At 35.9% G+C, this 8,420-nt stretch overlaps 1 protein-coding gene across 24 annotated transcripts in view; it reads left to right on the top strand.

Moving 5' to 3' along the window:
* Positions 1–8,420, top strand: part of RNF144A (ring finger protein 144A) — a 344,436-nt gene that overhangs the window by 27,498 nt on the left and 308,518 nt on the right. Inside the window, exons 1-2 of one of the 24 annotated variants that reach the window (XM_063789332.1) lie at positions 35–616; positions 6,604–6,655. The exons of 22 other annotated variants lie outside the window; for them this stretch is intronic. The gene's annotated coding sequence lies outside the window, so the exon portion shown is untranslated. Of the gene's footprint in view, positions 1–34; positions 617–6,603; positions 6,656–8,420 lie in introns of those variants that run through there. One more of the 24 variants, XM_063789327.1, reaches the window with a different exon arrangement.

The raw sequence follows: 8,420 nt of genomic DNA, 5'->3' as shown, positions 1-8,420 counted from the left end.
ACAAGGCCAAGTAGAATTTTGTGTTCTCTCTGTTGGCCACGCCCACCTCCCAGGACGCTGTGTTTGGGAATCTGTCTCAAACAAATTCCAAGAACTGTGAAATGGCTTCATATTCACAAAAGAGTCATGGTGAAGTGGCCAAAATACTAGAAAATGACATTCCAGCACGAGCAAAGATTTTTTAAATGTTTAGAATTTATGAAGAGAGGTGGTTTTCATGGACTATAAAGCAGCCTCAATCCAGCCTTCTATGATTGAAGTAGCTAATTTTGAAATACAGGTTTTTGTTCTGTTTTGTTTTGTTTTTCCCAAGTAGGAAATATCAGTAGTTTAAAAAGAAAAGAAATCGTTGGTTAAAAACTTGGCCTTGGCCATCACTCAGCCTTTGGACCGGCCACGTTTGGGAAACTGCAGCTTTGTGTGGCCGGCTCGTTGCTGGTCTGCTTTTGGCTAGCTGGCCTTTAGGGCAAAGGTCATTTTTAAAGCATGAACTAGAAGCGAAAAGACCGATACCTTGCTCTAGTTCCTCCTGGTTTCGGAGTTCCTAATGTGTAGAAATGAGCAGTATTTTTAGAAATGGAAACAGAGATGCTCTTCTGAGATGCAGCGGCTGATGGTATGGTTACAAGCAATCATAACCACATTTTCCACATTTAGCTCAGTTACAGTTTTCTGGGGTTTGTTTACTTCTGTTTTTCAGACTTTGGGCCATTTTTCTCCATATTTTGTGCTCTAGGCTATGATGTTAAGTCAGTCTGTTGCTGGGTCAGTCTTCTCTGAGCCTTCCTGGTGTTTATACATGCCAAATTGGAGGGAGACGGTCAACTACTGGCAAGAGAACAGCAAGTGCCTGTTTTCTAGGGCGGTATAGATTTCTCTAGAAAGATCAAGTCAGCATTTAATGAGCATCCATGATGTGCAAGGTCCCATGCTTGAGGCTCCCAGGATAAATGAGGAGACACAGGCTGACTTCTGTTTGTAAGAATGTGGGTTTTTTTGTTGACTTTTTTTTTTTTTGGGTAATGTTGACAAGCTGAGGATGTGGATTCCAGTTCCCAAAACTGGGGCACAGGCCAGAGTAGAACTAAGACAATGAGAAATGGATGCTGACTGTTAGAAGAATTCTCACAACCAAGGCAGTTTTGAGCCTGCTGTGAGGAAAGAGATGAGGAGAACCTGGGCCCTGGAACAGCAGGGCTGGGGAGCCCCTTGGAGCCTGGAGTCTGAAGATTTGCCATCGGGAGGAGGTAGAATCTGTCTCCTGGGCAGGGAGAACCATTCAGATGTGTCAAGGGTAGTGATGTGATTCAAAACAAAAGGGTTCTGGATGGTTGATTGGGTGATATCATGCTTCTGGGATAAAGGGAAGAAGACCCAGTAGGAAATGTTGGGTCATGAGGCTTAACAAAAACAAATGTATTTTTGTCCTTATTTTAAACATACAGTTTCTTTTGATTATTCCCAAAAGCCTAACAACAGAACTTCATAGACACATGCATATACATTCATTAAAGAAATATCGTGCCTGCTCTCAGACTTACAGCTTCATCAATAACTTCTAATTTTATCTCAATTTAACACTGCTTTATTAAATATTAATGAGAACACCGTTAGTATCTTGCCTTTATAATTTGTTATAAAATGGGTAACATAATTCAGTCACCTCAATCTTGATTTAAACCTGACCTTACTGATTTTAATGATCTGTTTTATAAGTTGTGTTTCATAATTTATCTCAGTGCTTTAAAAAATTATTTTTCCTTTTTTCTTTCTCTCTCTAAATATATATGATATAAATAAATATAATACCTATAATTGTATGTACATAAATATATAGTCAATGTAAAAACATTTCTTTGAATTTAAAAATAAGGTGAAACCTCTTCTGGTAGAACACAGGGCTGACCGATTTGACAGTGAGAACCTCCTTTGTCTCTTAGGTTATTAGAATCAGCTAAATATACAAATAATATTGACAAACATGTAATTGAAGCATTTTTAATAATAAAATCACGTATTAAGATTTTTTTCAAGCTCGTTCTTGAGTATATTGACTTAAACAAAGTGCCTCTAAGTGAAAAAGTAATGAGTACAATTATTTATAAAGTCTTAGTATAGTCTCTTGATGTGTTTCCCAGAAACTGGACTTGAATGACTAATGTCTTGGTTGTATATTATTTACATATCTGGTGGTTCCCAAAGGTTTACTTTTGTGGGAAGATCTGCTGATTAAGTTGTCAGCTGATCACTCAGAGTTAGTTTTTTCTTTTATTACTATGTGATTTTTGGCATATATATAGAAGTTCAAGACTTGAGTTTCATTTTTACAATGTATCTTCTAGTCCATCTGTGTATGTATGTGAACAAAGTATTGAAGTTATTATAGCTATAAAAGTGAAAAGTTGGAACAAAATTGATCTTGAATTGAGTCTTATTATACATATAAGTAATATTTATCCATAGATATACAAACTTAAAGAGAAAAAATCCAAATTCTTCTGTTTTCAATAGTTTATTTTTTAGATTTAAGAAATGTACATTAATTTTATATTTATCTTGTTTTTATTAATTATATAATCATTACAATTGCAGTAATTTTTAATAGTTGGAACCTTATGGTAACAAGCTATTTTAAAAATTAATACTTTTCTTAATTTTTAAAATCAGTAAAATACTTCCACTGATAAAATATAGACAAGGAATCCTATATTACATTACGTGAAGTAAAAATTATGTCAGGAGAATAACAATGGTAATATAGGTTCAGAGAGATAAAGGAATGCTATAAAATTTGTGCCCGAGAAGAAAGTTTCTACATATATAAAATTTAGTGATAGGCCAAAAATTAAATCCTTTTAAACTGACATTGACTTATTTTTTAAAAGGCAATATGCCAGAAGTTACATCATTTTCAGTGATTTGTAGTTCTATTGAATGTTTTTGATGGCAACTGGGGGCGTGCAAAGGGCCTGAGTAGTTTTTAAAAATTATTTTAAGCCATATTTAAGCCAAAAAAAGGGACAGCCTCTGCTGCAGGCCACACAGTGCCAATGAGAGGGTCTGTGGGAAGAGGTGGAGCTCGAGAGTCGGTGAGGCCTGGCTCTGCCCTGTCCTGCCCACGTGATCTGGAGAAGCCACTTCCCTCTTGGATTTGTTCATTATACAATGGGAATGGCAGATGCTCTAAGGATCAGATGTATTGAAGGATGGGGAAACTGTTCATAACGTGTGATCAACATTCAGATGTTAGCCACTCACATGTTAGCTACGGGCTAAGAACTAAAAGCACACAAAATGACCACCTGCAGCCCAATCTAGGTCCCGAGGGAAGAGGGAAGGAGGTCAGTGTGTATAACTGGTGGAGCCATGCTGCAAGGTGGAAACTCAGCAGATACAAACAAGATACCAGCAAGCTCTGTTGCTCCCAGCTGCAAGGAAGACTGGGTGTGGAGATGGTCTACATGTTTTATTCTCTCAGAGGAGAATACTCTGATGGTGCTGCAGGGCTGCAGGAATTTGGGAGATCCAGATCTGGCTGAGGGATGTCTTCTGTCACAGCACAGAGAGAAGAGACAGCCTTAGAGGAGGTTGATTTTTATTCTCAAGCTCCTGGAGCCACGCAAGTTTGGATCCTGCCCAGAGGTCTAGGGACACATGAAATACCTCATGGTTGCTGCTGACAGCTATCATTTGTTTATCACTTTCATGTTTATAAATGAATTTCCATTTGCATGGTTATTTTGCTGGCTTAAACAATGTCCCTGTGAGCTGTGGTGCTTCCCATCATCCAGCTGTGAAAACTGAGACTGAACAAGGCTTGCTCAAGATGAGGCAACGGGCCATTGGTGGAGTTGAAACAAGCCCAGGATGCCCCATTTCCAAATCTCACATTACCTTTCTGCCTGATAAAAATTTAGGAGAGACTCTTAGGAGGTGACTCTTAGCACCAGGAAAGCAGGGAAGATTAGAACATCTTGGAAAATATCTTGATTCCAAATGGAAGTGATTTAGGATTGCAAGACCCTCCAGGATCCAGATGGGTGTGGGCGTGGTGGGAGTGGAGTGGATCATTTCTGGACATTGGTGTTTTGGAGGAGCCATTTTAAGGGCTATCAGCTGGTGTTTTATGTGCTTCAGAAGAGATCTTGAGTACCAGAAATAATGGTGTCCAGCTGTGGGAGGAAGCACTTATTGAAATCAGATGAATTATTTTGCAGAGACTAGGAACATGACTGTGAAGTCCATTGGTGGACGAGGTCATTGGGGGCAGAGGAGAAGCACCAGTGGGCTCTGGAGTGCCTGTCCATCCCTGAAAGCATAGGCCATGCGAGGTGACCACGTGGTGCTTTTGATTTCTCTTCTGGGTCCTCTTTGCCCAATTCAAGTTGAAAACTTTGGTGCAGGCTAAAGTCAGCCCCAGAGAGTGTAATATTATCACCAACACTTCCCAGAAAGAAAAAGTCAAATGCAATTTGAGGTTTTGAAGAATCAGAATGAAGAGCCTGCTGTTAAACATTTCTTCACTATGTGAGTAAGTCAACTGAATGTGAGGATTAACTACAAACAGGAGGTTTGTATATAAATGTTTCCAGGATGGGGAAAAAAAATCACATTTCAGAATCTTTGAAGAAGGGGTTAGCCTGGGGAAGGCATTTCACAGTTCCCTCCCCTCCCCTCCCCTTCCTTTCCTTCTTTTTTTTTTTTTTTAAGGAAATCAAGAAACTTCTGGTAGAATAGAGAATAAATTGAAAGTGCATCATCTGAGGAAGGTTCTTACATAGGACAGGAATTAAAGGACATCCTGTGTGTTAAAAGGATCGTGTAATCCACAGACTTTGAGAGCTGGCCCTGGAGGCAGTCTAGGCCTCTTTAGCACCGAGCTGAGTCTCTGGTCGAAGAGACCATGGAGTGAGGAGGGTGTGGACGTCACCCAGAACTTCCATTTCAGAGACCTGCACTCAGCCAGGCTATTTGTGTGTTCTTTCAATTCATTGACAAATCAACATTGGATTTTCGGAATTCATTCAGGATCTGTCTTTGCTCTTAATCTTAACTTTTGTATTTGAGTTCTAAAAGTTCTCTAAGGAATTACTTAAGGAATTATGGATAATTTATTTTAAAAATAAATATACATACACAGTAAAATTATTAAACTACAGAGAGTGTATTAAGTAAAAATTTAAATTCTGTACCTTCTTTCCCAGAGAAAACCACTATCATCATCACCATTATTATTATTATTATTTTTTTATTTACCCCTCTAGAAAATTTAGGAGGCATAAAAAGATACCCGCTTTTTAGTCAGAACAGGATTCTGCCATATTACTGTTTTAAGCAGTGCGTTTAAAGAGCTGTATTCAGTAGAATTTGACACATGAAAAACTTCATTATGTCAGTTTTGAAGCATAATTAGCAAATATCCTGAACCTGCCTTTCAAACGAGAGCATCGTTGATGTGAATGGTGCTCCCATATATTGCTGCCCTGGCATCCCACCTTTCCCCTGAGCTACCTACTAATCTTTCCTTGCTATTTTAAGCATTCTTTATTGCTAAACCTTATATCCTTTTACTCATTAACAATGATATTGTGTTATAGGTAGACTTGCTCACTCAGTGTTCTCTAAGATTTAACCATGTTGTTTTGTGTAACTGCATTTATTCATTTCATGTTGTGTAATATTTGATAATGTTGGCATCGATTTCTTCATGCATTCTCCTGCCATTGGATGTTTGGGTTATTTTCAATCTTTACTGTCACAAAACAGTCTGCTGTTAGTATTCTTGGTTCCTAAATACCTGGTCCATAAGTGCAATTTTTTTCTTGATTATATACCAAGGAAGAGCACAGCTGGGCCTGAAAAATAAAAGCTAATTAATGATTAAGTTTGGAAGAAAATGTTGTAATGATTTCTGAAGTGTGATCATACTAATTCACATTGCCATCAGCAGTGAATAAGAGTTTCCTTTAAAATTTATGCCTTTCTTATCCCAACACTTGGCATTAGGTGTCTTAATTTTTGCCAAATTAATGGTAAGATGAATTTAAGGTACCAGTAATATTGAGCTACTTTCCCCATGTTTAATCACCATCTGTTTTGTCCACTGTAAAATGACTGCTCGTATTTTTGGTCTAGTTTTTTTATTGGATTGTATTTTTCTTATTGATTTGAACTCATTTTCCTATATTCTGAAGACTGTTGTTTGTTTCAAGTGTTAAAAATATTACCTCCCAGTTTGTGCCAACCATTTTCACTTTCTGTAAGTTATCTTTTTAATGACTAGAAGTTCTTGATTTTAACATGCTGACTGTATCAGCCTTGCCCATTTATAGTTAGGGCCTTATATTTAATATATTCTTCTGTATTCTGAGGTCATAAGTCACTCTCTTATATTTAATAGTTTTAAAAGTATTTAGAATTAACTTTTGTGTGTGATGGAGGAATCCAATGTGGTTTTTATTCATAAGGAAAAATAATACGTAGTAACATTTATTGAATGGCCCTTTGTCTCTATTTATCTGAAATGCACACTCTGTTATGTGTCATGTTTCCATGTATTCATGTTTTTTTTTTTTTCTCTGTCTCCTTTATTAACTTGGTTAGGTTGCCCACCTCTGTGTCAATGCAGCCTGCTCTTAATGACTCCAGCTCTCTAGTAAGTTTTGGCACTTGGCTTCCAACCTTTTCCCTCTTATTTGGTGGTGTTTGGCTATACCTGGTCCTCTGCCCTCTATAGAGATTTTAGAGTTAGTTTATGAACTAATAGCACCATTAACAACAGCAGCAAACCCTTGTTGGGAAGTTGCTTGGATTGCATTAACTCTGTAGGTCAATTTAGAAAGAATTGGCATATTCTGGGATATTGACTTTCTCATCCATTAACATCGTATCACTATCCATGTATTTATGTCTTAAATTTCTATGTTTTCTACTTTTCTCTAGATACACCTTACTTATCTTTTGTTGAATGTGCTCCTAGTACCTTAGTTTCTTTTATACCCTTGGAAATGGAATCTTTGCTGGAGTGTATAAATGTAATTACCTTTTTAATATTGATCTTGCATCTAGTCACTTTACCAAACCTTTGGTATTCTTAATATTTTGTCTATAGATTCTTGTACATATACTGTATTTTTAAATAATGAAATTACTGTTTATTCATTTTCAATTCTTATAGTTTCTCTTTCTTGTTATTGCTTTCTTTTTTGCATTAGAGCCCAAGGTACAATATTGAATTGAAGTAATAGCAGACATCCTTTCCTCCAGCCTGAGTTTTATAGGGAATGTTCTAATTTAATTAAAAATACGTTTGCCGCCATATTTTTCTAAATGTCATTAGGTTAAGGAAATTACCTTGTGTTTCTGATTTGTTGACTTTTATTTTATGTTTTTAATCATAAATACATGTTGAATTTTATCAAAGGCCTGTTCTGCATCTGTTAAGAGGACCATATGGTTCTCACTGTTTTTTCATGTTCTATTACACTTACAATATATTCCAATGTTAAATTCTCTTATACTTCTAAGAGAAATCTAGCTTGTTTAAATACACATCTGACACACATCTGGATTCTATTTGCCCATATTTTGTTTTAAATTTTTGCTTCTTTACTCATGAGAGAGTTTGGCCTATATTTTTTCTTTCCTTAACTGCTTTTGTCTGATTGAAGAGGGAGGGTTTTTTTTTTCCTGTTTTTCCCAATTTACCAGAAGATTTTATGTACGATTTATATTATCTGCTCTTGAAATTTTGGTAGTACTCAACTGAAAACGAGACCTAGTGATTTCATTGTAGGAAGATTTCTAATCAATTTTTTTCAAAGTTTGTAAAATTATTTGCACTCATTTCTTCTTGAGTCAGTTTTGTTAAGCTTTATGTATATATATATATGTTATATATAAAAAAGTATGTTAACATATATTTATATATATAACTTAAGAAAAAATTTAAAAATGAGCAAATAGAATCCAGATGTGTATTTCTATTTTATATATACATATACACACACCTATATATGTTTTAGAGCTGGAGTCTTACTATGGTACCCAGGTTAAGTTGTATTCTTTTAGGCATGTGTTCATAATTCCCTGCTTTTCAATTTAATTCGCATACAATTATTCACAGATTTTTAAATCCCTTCTATTATTTATTACAATACAATTGTTCTTTTTTCTTCCTCAACCAACCTGCCAGATTGTGCATTTATTATGATTTTCAAAGAAAAACACTCTTGACTTTGTTGACCCTCTGTATTGTAACTTTACTTTGTGTTTTATTTATTTTTGTTTTTGTTTGTTACAGGTCTTCTTTTGCTCTCTTTGATTTTGGGCTATAGTTGCTTTTCTGACTTTTTCAGCTAAAAACAGCTCAATAATTTTTAGCCGTCTTTTTAAAATGTAAGCATTTAAGATTATGAATT

The sequence above is a fragment of the Pan troglodytes genome, chromosome 12 (assembly GCF_028858775.2).
Source record: "Pan troglodytes isolate AG18354 chromosome 12, NHGRI_mPanTro3-v2.0_pri, whole genome shotgun sequence".
Lineage (NCBI taxonomy): Eukaryota > Metazoa > Chordata > Mammalia > Primates > Hominidae > Pan > Pan troglodytes.
Note: the sequence above shows the minus strand (reverse complement) of the source record. Positions and strands in the feature narration are given on the sequence as shown.